Raw genomic sequence first — 13,353 nt, 5'->3', positions numbered from 1 at the left:
AAGTTGTCAGCAGAGGGATGAGACAGAATATGACAAAAAACGTTGGAACTATTGATGAGGATGGGGAAAAGAGAAAGGATAACATCGGAGAAACACTATTTTTTAGCAACTAGAAGATAGAAATCTTAAGAGGAGTGTAGAGAGGAACGTGAATTAAGTTCCGCCAAAGAAAAAGTTTCTTTTCCATATCTTTAATCACTTGGGGTCCAGCAACTAAATTGCTACAGTTGGTTTCTGCAGACTCAGGTTCTTATTACAGATTTGAATAAACTCAAACAGTGACATAAGCTGAAAGAAGGCTTTTCTCCTTCTTTTTCATCCTAAATCTTAGCAACATTGGCTTTGTCATTGCAGCTCACACATTGCATATTTTTGATTATTTAACCAATTTTCCCATGCTAGACATAACAGAAAATTATTATGAATCCCAGTTGGGGAGCTCACGTCTATCACATAGGAGCAGACTCCAATTTGCAAGTTCAATACCACGCAGAGCCAACTCTGCCCTCCATCCTTTCAAAGTCGATACATTGAGTACTATTGAATTGAGTTATAAGAGCACTTGCTAATATAGTGCTTAGAAGTATGACAAATCTGATTTAAAGTGCTACATCAAAGTCCCAGTCATTAATATCACATGGTTCTCTTTGAAGAATAATTTTAATAAGTGAAAATTAGCAGATACATTCTGATTGACTGGTTTCCTTGGCACTGGAATTTTCTTCACATGAGGATTTTGAAATGTATGGTCTCTTTTGTCAAAGGTATGTGTTATTTCTTTTGACACATGAGCCACATCTTAATAGTAGACATAATTCAATTAATGTATTTCATTTACAGTTTTATTTGACTCAATGGCATTAAATCACAATACAATACAAAATACAATAACTTACACATGTATCATTGCACATAAACTCATTATCAAACAATTCATCAATAGCCTTAAAATATTTACAAAATTTGATTACAGTCCGAAATCCATAACATTAGATTTTACTAAAACTAGTGTAAGCGCAACCATTTGGTAAATCTTCATTCTAGAGAATCTTCCATGCTTTCCTGTGCTGTGAAGCCATGCCCTATGAATATACTTTGCCACAGAGAAAAGTAGTATTATTATATGTTGATTTACAGAGATTCATGACTTTAGCATCCATTCTAATTTGATATTCTCTCAAAATCGGTTTCGAGTATTCACTTGTATCATTTTTATACATTGGGCATAGAAATAGAAAATGTTCAAGAGTTTACCTGTTATTCAAGCAATGAATACAGCCATCATCATGTATAACATTCCACATTTTCTTTAATTTAGCCTGTGGTAAATCACCTAATCTAAACCTGATTTACAGTGCTTTAGCATACAGAGTATTTCTCAAAACCACCTTTGTTTTATTTATCACAATATACACTTTCCAAAGACGACTGATATTCAACAATTAGGTGTTCTTGTACCTTTTCACTGTATAACAGTTTAATGAACTCTTTAGTCCTCTCATTTATAAAGGGCAGGTACATTCACAAGTCTAAAGGGTCCAGAGAGTTTAGTAAGGTTTTAATATGTCTGCATCATGAGAGAGAAGGATCACTGTACTGTGCAAGAATGTCTGACAATGGTTCGCTGTACTTCATATGCGGGGAAGTAGTCTATATTGGGACCAATAAAGTGCAGGCTTCAACAATTCATCTAGTTTTCTTCATAGATCAGTTTCAATTTAGAGGGGAATGTTTGGGTTTCCCTTTGGCAGACCCAATATCTTTTTTTAAGAATATATTCTCCCTGATTGCCATTGTTGATGCTTTCACTTTTCACTATATTTCAACCTGAATGTCTGCTTTTCTTGCATTTGCAAAAAAGCACATCATGAGGAGAGGCAGCAAACACTGGCCTTTCTCCACCACCACGAGGCCCGAGGAACCCCCCACCTGATCATCTTGAAAGGTAAGCCCTTTTGGCTTTATTGAGGCCTTAAGCTCAACCACCACCGAACGGAGCAAATTGTGGTCCGTAATTTTTGGAAATCATTGTAAAATGTAAATAGAAAAATTACACTTTTAAAAAAAGACTTTTAAAACTAAAAAAAATGCTGCTGTATTAGTTTTTTGCTGGCTTCTGGCATTGTGAGGCTGCATTTCCAGCATGGCTGCCCCTTATTCTTAGGCACAGGAGTGCCTACTGTCCTGGAGAAGGCCTTCTCTCATTGCGCCCCCCTGTCTGAAAGGGACCAATTACACAAGCCAGCAGGCCAATGCCAACCCACCTACCAATGCCTACTATTAAGGCCCTGTATGTACCTGTCTGGGCATGGTAGGGCTCTGGAGGGTCCTTGCCCCTCATCAAACCATAATGCTTGCTGCCACGAACAGGATCTACAACACATCAGACTCTGTTTACCCCTCACATGATTGATGGCTGAACTTCCATTGTCTACGCCTCCCTTTCACTGTGTCCCTAACTGTTGCACTCTCTTGCTTTTCTCCGCTGACCATTCTACTTCTCATTGCATTCTGTGTGCCTCTTTTCTGATTATTTGTTAGCTGTGTCATCTGTCACTACACCACCAGCATTTCACTTTGTTGTGCCTCCCTTTTTTAGAAATCGGATTTAGGTGTGTTTTATTCCATCGGTGGACCTCCTGTATTTCACTGTGTTGTGCCTCTGTTTTTAAAAATTGGATTTAGGTGTGTTTTATTCCACATGTGAACCACCTACATTTCCCTCTGTTGTGCCTCCATTTTAAAAAACTGATTTAGGTGTGCATTCATCCTGCATATTCCTTGTAATGCGCTGAATGGTTACTCCCTTGGCCACTGGTCAGGTTTGTTTTCTGTTCCGCCACCCTCTTTAATTACCACTGTTTCTTCCCAGTCCTGTTGTGTCTGCTTGTGAGCCTGCTCCATCCTTGCCTACTTCCTCCAAAATACCTCAACTGCTCTGCCTGGTTTAAGTATACCACACTCTGTTGCCCCTCTTTATGGTGCTATATCTCCTATCTTATTCAACTCCTTCTCTATTTCCTATTGTTCTCCTCTCACTAAGTCTAGCAAGAAGAAACTCAAGAAGGACACACTGGGGTCCAACCTAGGCCTGCCTTGACACCTACATTACTGCTTCTGCCAGAGACACTCTCACTGACATCCTCTTTGTTGTTCCTTCTCCTGACCCATGGACGCTTCATATGGTCGCTCTGCTCTCTCCTTACTCTTCCACACACATTAATAGTGGCACCCCCTGGAAGGTCCTGCTTGCCCTATTCTCCACCTCCAGGGTCATCATAAATGTCTTTACAAATGATACCATCCTGGTACCAGGGCCTCAACACAACCTCTTACGTTTTGATAGGCTTCTTCCTCGCCTGATCAACTTTCCTCCTCATGGGCTCCCTTGCCGCCTGTTTCTACGGATGCCCGAGCTTCTGTGCCAGCTATGCCCACCTATGCTATCTTGCCTCCTGATAGCCTCTCTGTCTCCCTCACAACTGCTCCCTTGTCGCTTGCAACTGTACAGGCTCTCTTGACTACTCGGACTGCTCTGACAACCTTGTCAGCCTCCACCTCTCGAACCTGTGCTGCACAGTGTCATCTTGCTTCCAAGGGGAGCACTTTGCCCCTGAGCTATCCTCGCAAGACCCGAGAACAGAGAAGGACAAATTAAATGTAATATGAATAAATACAATGGAATGTGAAACAAATGTTTTAAATGCTCAACATATGTAAAACCATACATATTTATTTCATATTGTGCACTTATTTTGAGGAGTCAAACAAAGAGCACGCATTGGAATATTTTGTATGAGTTATAGTAGTTTGAACTACATTCTTTAAGAAGAAGAATGGTTTATTCTGTTTGGGAGGTGTAGGTACATAAGTAGTGTTTTTACATATTTCACACGTGTTTCTTTCTGTAATAGAGGAGGACCCTTAAATCTATCCATACTCAGCAGTCACTATTTAAATAGAGTAAAAACAGTTTGTGATCAGCAAAATAATTGATTTCAGACAGGTGGCCTCATTCCCTCACATGTCCCCGCCCTCCCGACATTCAAATTATCTGGAGGTTTTACAACAGGTGCTGGCTACACATTTATAGTGTCCCGCAATCTAAGGTAGCCCACCGAAGGCAATCACAATTAATTCATCTAGTTAGTGATACGTTTGCATTAGGGCTTGGCTTAAATGATTTCCATTTTTGAAGGGGAATAAAACCTCTCAGAGGCACTATATTTGCCAATAACGTTTGCCAACAGCATTAATCTGAGTTAGAATTTGATTATTCATGTTGCCAAATGTGGAGACACCTCAATGAATGATGAATGAATTACCTGTGTACATCTGATAGCCACTTGCTTTATACTGCGAGCTTCACTTCAGTCTATGCCACGAGAATTGGAGCTGAACTGATCTGGTTTGATTCATCTCTTAATGCTAGATTGCAAGAGAATGATACTTGTTCATGTGATTTGCAAGAGTTGCTTATTGCTGCAGAGACAGGACATAAAATATTACTTTTATACATATTCAATAGATCTAATAACATTAAAGGTATGAAAACAGTGCTTTTGGCTGGAAATGAAATAGAGGATTGGAGAACTAATTCAAAACACAGTACATGTCCTCTTGCAAGGAGATTGTAATATGCAATTCTAGCCCAATTTAGCATTAATGGAAATAATGAAAGCACAGGACAATACCTGGGGCTTTCCTGATTTGATGGTTAGGCCCCTGAAGCGAAGGTATAAACGTGCTTTAGATCTTGCACATAGCATTTAAAACTTAGAATTGAGAGCATGTACATGCACAGTGCCAGATGATAGCCCTGCAGCTCTCGCTTATGTGTTGGGTAAACACTACATACAAATGAATGTGAGTTATTGGCACACCATAAGAAAATGTTCATTTCTTGAGCAGCATCAGCGTGACCATAGCCCGCTCTCAATAGAATTTATCTCATGATCCAGGAACCATGCCAACAAATATTGAGCCTCTGAGAAATACTGTAGTGAGTGTACAAGTATACTGAAGACAATCTATTAGGCGGGATAACAAAGACATCAAGAAGATTCTGCTACTATTGTATATTGCTAACATTACCTACATTAAAATAAGTTTTTTTAACTGATCCCCACATATCTAATCTTCAAATATTAAGATTATTCATGATGTTACTAAGGTAATATACCCTCGAGTTACAAAGCCTAGCAATCCTATGGAAAAGGCTTTAGTTGAATAAAAGCAATGGCTTCATGACTAGTGCTGCTTAGCTAAGCAAGAACTAATTAAATTTTGAACAAATGTAAAGAAGTATAGAAGAGACAATATAGGCTTGGCTAAGCGCTCCTGCACACATCTTATCCGGCGGAAAAAGAAATCTTTTGCAGAGGGGAAAATGGCATTCTTTCATGGAAGCTATTGACAGGAACAGATCGAAATTCTGGAAATGAATTTCTGTAGGTGCAATGGAACCTCTAAACATGATTCATGGTATCATTCGTGACGAGACATGGTATAACACTTTAAAAACCCCTATATGGAAAATGCGCCACTTTTCTTTTTTAGTAGTTGCAAACTTGAAGCGGAGTGAAGGTACCCGACAGAGTGTTTACGATTTACATTGGGAGCAATCCATACTGCTATCATAAAAATGAAAATGCCAATGCTCCTGGGGTGGACAGAATCCTGTTTGATATCTTTGAGATGAAACCAAATACTTGTGTTCCCTTTTTCTTGTCTTTTATTTTAATTCAGTCGCAGTGCTTTCGGTTTTACCAGAATATATGGTTACAGCAGATACTATCCAAATTCATGAAAAGGATGGGGGGCTGGGAGGATGATGATGTAGTTAATTATTGACCAATATCATTGTTGGATGCCATGGGAATTTACTTTGCTGGGGTTTTATTTGGTTGCTTGAATAAATTGAATGAGGAAAACAAAGTTTTAAATCATCTTCAAGCAGGATTTCAAAATGGAGTACAAGTGATCAGTGTTTCTGATTATTCCTTCTTTTGCAAAGTGTATCATTGAGAAATGCCTGTTAATATTTACTGTTCATCGATTTATAAACCACATTTGACAATGTACCTCGAGTGAGGCTATGGGAAAGGCTGAAATGTATGGGTATCCCATTGTCACTTCTAAGATACTTGCTGGTAGTATAACAACAGTGAGGCGGCTGTACGATGCAGTCTTTCAGGTGCTCTAGTTCCTTCTCTCTACAGAAGGGTGTATGGCAAGGCTTTGGCTCTGCGCTTACATTATTTTGTGTATTTATAAATCCCCTGTTAGATTATATTAATCAAGTACCTGGTGAGGATCCAACATCGGGAAAAGATCAAATCCCCCTCATCCTCCTATTTGCAGGCAATGGGCCTCATTACGAGAATGGAGGTAGCCATGGAGCTTTTAGCTCCATGGCTGCCTCCGTTCCGGGCTCCATTACCGGGTTCCTGCAATGGGGACTTACCGGGTTACTCCGACATAGAAGGACCCGGTAACTCCTCTTTGCAGGAACCCATCCCCATTCCCATTTGAGCCCCCATAGGGCTCAATGGGAATGGGGAGGGAGGTAATAACGCGCAGATTACATCTGGCCCATTATAGCCTCCCTCTACACCTCGCGGGACCCGGAAAGCACGCCTGGTTTTACCAGGCATGCGATCTGGGTCCCGCGATGGGAAGCTCGTAATCGGTGTTCCCGGAATGAAGGGAGCCGGTCCCGTACCGGCCCCCTTCATTACGGGAGCACCAGCCTTATAATGAGGCCCAATGTTATACTTGTGTCAATGACTTCAGTGGGACTGAAAAAGCAGTTTAATTTATTTAACAGTTTTTGCATAAATAATGGTCTGGAGAGTCATCTGGATGAAACAAAATGAATGGTGTTCCTGCTAAAATGCAGCCTACGTTTTTGATGTCTATTGAGGGATGGGCGGTTGAACACGCGCCCATGCATGGTTACCATGGTATCAGATTTGTGTGCAAATGTACATGGGAACAGCAGCTAGAGAAATCATGTCTGGTACTGGAAAGGTCAGCAAACGCAATAGCAGTTTTGCTAAGTTGTGTGTAAACAGCAGCATAAGCCCTTCTCCAAGGACTGTGAATTTGTAATTTTGTAATTGTAATTGTTTATTTGTACAGTGCTTATACACAAGTGAAGTGCTTCAAAGCGCTTCAAGGTGCGAAGGGACAAGGGAATACAGTAGTCATTCTTCGGCTTTGAAGTTTCTGAATGATCTAACAAAAAACGAACTAGCGTACTAGGCCTGATGGCATTTCTCCTAGTGCAAGTGCATGAAGTGTATCAGGCAAACCAGATAAGAGAGGGGAGACAAAGGGGGGACAAGACAGAACTCACTAGGCCTAGTTAATTCAGGTCATGCAAGTGAAGGGACGGAGGTGCAATGGAGGGAGCAGGGGGAACAAGTGCACCCAGGGTTAAGTGCAGAGAGGTAACCCCTCTCATGGAGCATATGCTGAAAGTGCAGTAGTGCTGAACAAAGTGCAGGGGCCCGGAGGCAAGTGCAAAGACTGGCGGGGGAGCCTGGGACCTGTGAGCTTCTAGATGTGAACAAAAGAATATGGAATTGGAGTGCACAGGCCTGTGTAGTATCTAGGAGAGAACTTGTCTTTCTACATACATACAAATTTAACATTCTATACTGCATCTTTATATTTTAAAGTGGCTGCAAACGGGCTATAGTCACAAGGCCACTTGGGACAGAAAGCGCTTGTTGGGTGTCCTGACCCACGTTTAAGCTATCATGCCACAACATTTGGTGCTGTGGGCTTAGAAAATTCAAGATGGCGGAAAACCCACATGTGCCTGAAATCCAGGAAAGCTGCGCAGTTTGTGCGCACACCGAAATGGTTGCCTCACTTGCCACCCACCAGTGCGAGAACGAAAGGCCGGGTTGCCATGAGGGAAATGGGTTGCCAAAGGAAAAACAGTAGCGCCGGTTAGCTTCAAAGCGCTTTAAAACCACCATTGGACTACCCGCACAGTAGTCTGAAACCATTGGGAATGGCAATGCTGATTGCCAAATGCAACCTAGAATTGTGGGGAATTCATTTTCTTAAATCCCAAAAATGGGTGCAGTACCAGTACTCACCACTATCCAAAAGCCGGCAGTTTAAAACCACCCTGTGTTTCTCTGAAGGCAAGCCAAAGTGCCTATTTCAAACATTGCAATATGTGCAAAATATTCACTGAACACCAGCAGACATTTGGTAGAATGGAGTTTTGTGTGCCTACAAAATCTGGGAAATGAAGAGCCCAGAACAATGCTTATAACAAAACTGGCTGAGCTATGGAGTCAGCAGTTTAAGTTGCACTGGATTTAAAGACACTAAAATCGAAAATGTTTAGATTAAATGAGTGACCTATGTTTGGTGTCACATGCCTTTGTAACTGTTGAAATGCCATAGTTTTGCACTTAGAATCAGCATTCTAGCTGCATATGTGAAAATGTTTAGTTTTATTTGAATGCAGAAACTGGGGAACAGAAATGACAGCTTAAAGAGATTCCAATTTGCCTGGCAACTACCCCCATCAGGAGTGAAACTTGAGTCACAGCTGTGTTCCCAGGCCTAGCTGCCCTTTTGCTGCTCACACTAAGGATATGCCATCTATCTGATAATTGAATTACCTGTGCTCTGCAGGAAAGTGAACAAAGCCCTGTCCTGGCTCAGGCAAAGGTTTTATTGGCAGGAGTCGTAAATGGTCGTAAAAAGTGGCTTCCTCCTGAGGAAAGGGGAGGGGCACTGCCTGTGAGAGCAAGCTGGCTTGGCAGAACTGGAAAAACCAGTATTTCTACCTTGTGCTGAGAGGAAACCACACCCCTTTGGAGCCAGAACATAACTCTAAAAAGATGGATCATTCATAGAGCGGACATGTGAAAATTTTATAAATGATACCATAATTCTTGTGATTTTTCTGCCCACATTTTAAGAGGTTTTTCGACCCGGTGGCGTGTTCAGGGGGGTTTTAGCGGAAAAGTGGATATTACTCTAAATGTATGCATGTTAAAAGTCTGAAACTTCATCAGTTAATGTCCATACTCCCTGCGCACATGTATGTAAAGTTGGGTCAATGTCAGAAATTGAAAAATCAGTTAAAAAGTCAATTATGTGCCATTTCTGAATGCAAGCTCTTAGAAACAGCAGATTTGGACAGAGACAGGGCTAAATTCAGCCACACCATGTATATGTAATTTCAAGCAACTGTGTAACTGTGAAATATGTCTTTTATTATCAAATATAGAATGTGTGCAATCTGACAGAGGAGTGTCCTATCTGCAAGCCATAAAATGACATCCCTCTGACTCACAGTTCATTCCCCAATCAAATGATAAATGGAAGTTTGACCAATTAGAAGCTGAGAGAGAGGTAGGGTCAGTGATGCTAGAACACACCCACATTCTAAACACATAAAAGCAGACAGACAGGACAGATAGGGACCTTCAATTCCATTTGCTGCAACGCACTCTGCCGGACCATACAACATCCAGAGATCCAGACTTCAAATTCATCAAACCTCCAGAGAGCCAAACTAGAGACTTCAATCTATCCAGAACTAGAGACCCAGACCAGAGAACCAGAGAGAGCTGACCCAGATCACTGTGAAGTGCAGAGACCAGAGGCGAGTTTAAAACCTGACCAGATCCATGGCGAGGCCCATTTCACTCAAGAATATAGTGTGAGTACCTAGAAAACTGTGCAGAACCAATCTCCTAGTTAAAATAATATAATTCAATCTATTTAATCTAAGTAGAACTGCCTCCTAACTGTCACCTGTCATTTGTAAAGCTGTCACTTGTCATTTCCTAGTTGCAAGCTGCACTTGTCTTTTTGAACTTTAAAATTTCAAATCTGAAAAACGACCTTCACAAAATCGCTCATATCTCCGCAACCGTTTGTGCTAGAGACTTGCAATAACTTTCATCTGAAAGGTTAGAATCGTGGCTTTCCTACGAACCTAGAACCGCATTCCTACCCCTTATAGTTTTACCGCAATCGCGGAACACGCATTCGCGAATTTTACCGCGATTTGCAAATTTCTTCACATGTAAAAACTGCTGCTGCTTGCCTTCCATTTGCCAGAAATTCGTTTAACCTGCTAACTATCCCTGCCTCATTGCTAGTGTGAGCCTGGACTAATATTAACTAGATACCACTCACCCTGAACCTCTGAAAGGGAATTAAAAGCATTTCCAGCATATTTCTCATCCATTGCTAGCACATATCAAAGCATTTTGCCTGTGTTTTCAAAACTCCTATCTGTTTTCTGTAGTGTAAGCTTGCTGGGGTGAACTGATTTACATTGATTGCATTTCTGAGAACTGTGTGTTTTCCTTCCATTTCCTTGCCTTGCATCAAGGGGGGGAGGGGATTGCCAGAGAAAAGTGATTACATTGTTTGGTTGAAATCATATTGAGTATTTTCTGTACTGCATTCATTGAATATTGCATCCACCTGAGCTTACATAAAGCATCCTCTACCACATTATAGTTTTGTTCCTATTTACCAGTGTGCTACCTTATCCATTTCATGTCAACTCATTAGTGATTATAAGAAGTGTGCTAGTGCCAGATTCTCCGTTGTTGATCTTTATCATATCAGATTAAGTGTGCTATTCAATTATTAATTTATTATAAAGTGTGATATATATATATTTTAAATGATCAAATAAACCTTTTAAACTTGCAAAACAGAACTACTTCTTGGCTCAGTGGGGTCAGGGGGATTCCAAGAGAGGGGTGTTATATAGGGGTAGTCATCCAGAACGCATGAACTGGACATAAAGATATATCAATAAGGGTTTTCATTCAGTATTCTAGACTAGGCGTTAACTTAGCTGTAGTGCTGAATTGAATCCTCTTACAAATTGGGGGCTCGAGCCGAGACGTTGGGTTAGATTTACCACTTGTGCAGCTTAATAGAGTGTGCTAACTGACGGGATACATACATCCAGTCGGATCACCACGCTGCTTTACGCTGTGAAGCATTCCTCAAAAGGGACACTCCAAGAAAAGTTCTGTTCTGCAAAAATAAAATACTAACTTCTGTAAGTCAGGACAGAGACCAATCTCTAGAATGACGACCTTAGTAGACATGAAAATAGCCAGAGAGCACCTCTTGCATAAGCTATTTGTGAGAGGTGAATGGACCGAACAGGGCCAGGATGCCTGGTTGCAGGCCATCACGCGACAGGTCACTGAAACAGGGTCAGATATATATAGAGATCAGGGTCCCTTACATGTGGCCCTGAGTGAACTATATATGGCTCCTAAAGCCAAAGAGGAACACAATAAGATTGCCAGGATAGCAGCATACCTGTACCTATATATGGGAGACATGCAGGATAGATGTGCTGAAAGCCAAAATCTGGCAAATAGGCAACAGATGGTGTTAGAGAAGGTCCAATCTGACCTGGTCTCTTCTGAGCAGAGGCTGCAGAGGAGCCAGGAGTCAGAAAATGACAGCAGACTGTACATCACTAAAATAAAGGAGGATATGGATGTGCTGCAAAAGGAAAAGTCAGAACAGGATACCAGATTTCTGGCCTTGCAGAAGGAACACCAAGAAGGTTTGGACTCCCTACTGCAAAGCCAGAAAAAGCTGGAGCAACAACTGGACTTCAACAGGGTATGTGCTGAGCAGGTAGTCACCCTGCAAGGCCACCTAGATAGAGTGAAGGCAGAGAGCAACAAACTAATTCTGAAAGACCTGGATACCCAGGCAGAGTTTGATCAGGAGCGCCAGAATGCTGGTGCCTTCCAAAGGCAAAGGGACGACCTGGCAGCACAGATGCAGGCTCTCAGTCAGGAAAGGGATACCTTAGGCCAGGAAGTCTGCCATTTAAAAAGAAAAATGGAAGAAAATCACCTGGCCCTCCAGGGGCTGGGTGATCTCCAAAAAGAAAACCAGAACTTGCTAGAGCACACCAGGAGGGTGGAGGATGCTCTACCAAGAAAGGAGCAGGCCAATAGGGACACAGCTCAGGAGGTAACCCTCCTGCAGCAAAGACTGGCCCAGTTCTCCAGGACCAACCAGGAAGCACAGAGGGAAAATGAGGCCCTCTGTCAACACAATGATAGGCTCCAACAACAGGTAGCGATGCAGGAGAGACTGATAGAGTCGAGTAAGGCCTTAACAGAGGAACTGAAAGCACAAATGCAGGCTCTTGCATTGCAACAGGGAGCAGGGGCGGATAGAGATGAGGTCCGCTGGGAAAGAGAGACTCCTGACCATAACCGCAGGAGCCCTAACACCAGGGGCCTTCATCTCCCCCAGTCCCTGGACTCTACCACCCCCATGTCCCCTGGCGCACATGAGCACAGGGCCGCAGGGATGGCAGATTACTATCCAGCTAAGAGTATGGGGCTCATAGGCCAGTACCACTCAGGAATGGAGGGGTGGGCATCCGGGTATGGGCACCAAAGTACAGTACAGTTCAATGGGGAACCCCAGGAGAGTAGGCCCATTAAGGGCATCCTGAAAACCTCTGCCCAGTTAGGTCAGTGGAGGGGGTACCCATCAAATCCTGGCAGCAAGGAGGAATCTGAAGACTCCTCTGAACTGCGCAGGACACAGGAGACCAGGTCCCCACATTCTGCCAGCCATTCCCAGGCTGGCAGAATCCGGGAAAACCTGGAAGAACAGACGGGAACCTCTGGGAGCAGTGCCTCTGAGTCCGAGGACGATTGGACCAGGGTTACCCGGACCAAAAGGGCCAATAAGACAAAAAGGGCCTTGCTTAAGGACCCTTTAAAGCAGATTAAGGCGATCAGGAGCGTCATCACGCCTTACCATAAGAACGCTAAGTATTCTGTTTGGGAGCACTTAGAGTTGTTTGAACAAATGATGGAGACTTTCCATTTGAAGGACAGCCAAAGCTGTATTCAATATGTAAAGTGGACCTTCTCCCCGGAATACTCCAGTTTCTTTGCGGGGCTGGAGGACCAAAATCATTTAAGATGGTCCACCTATAAGGCGGCCATCCTGAAACATTTTTCCATTCATAGAAATCCTCAAGAGGCTCGCAAGGCAGCCTACAATTTACAATGTGGGGAGGATCAGGCCCCACAAGAATTTGTGCAGGAACTGAAACGTGCTTTTGCGCAGACCACCAGAAGGGTGCGCACAGATAGTAGAGAGTTCATTAATACGTTTTTTCATGCCTTGCCCAAATACATAATGACCCAGCTCGTGAGGGATTTTCACGAGAAAAGATCTTTAGACTGGGTCATTGAACAGGCTACCCGGATCTATGAGGTGCAGAAACCGATAGATAGCAAAAGTAATGCCCAGAAAAACCCCAAAGCCAACAGCACCCCTGCTGCTGCCAAG

This window comes from Ambystoma mexicanum, chromosome 10 (assembly GCF_040938575.1).
Source record: "Ambystoma mexicanum isolate Mex_15411 chromosome 10, UKY_AmexF1_1, whole genome shotgun sequence".
NCBI lineage: Eukaryota > Metazoa > Chordata > Amphibia > Caudata > Ambystomatidae > Ambystoma > Ambystoma mexicanum.
Note: the sequence above shows the minus strand (reverse complement) of the source record.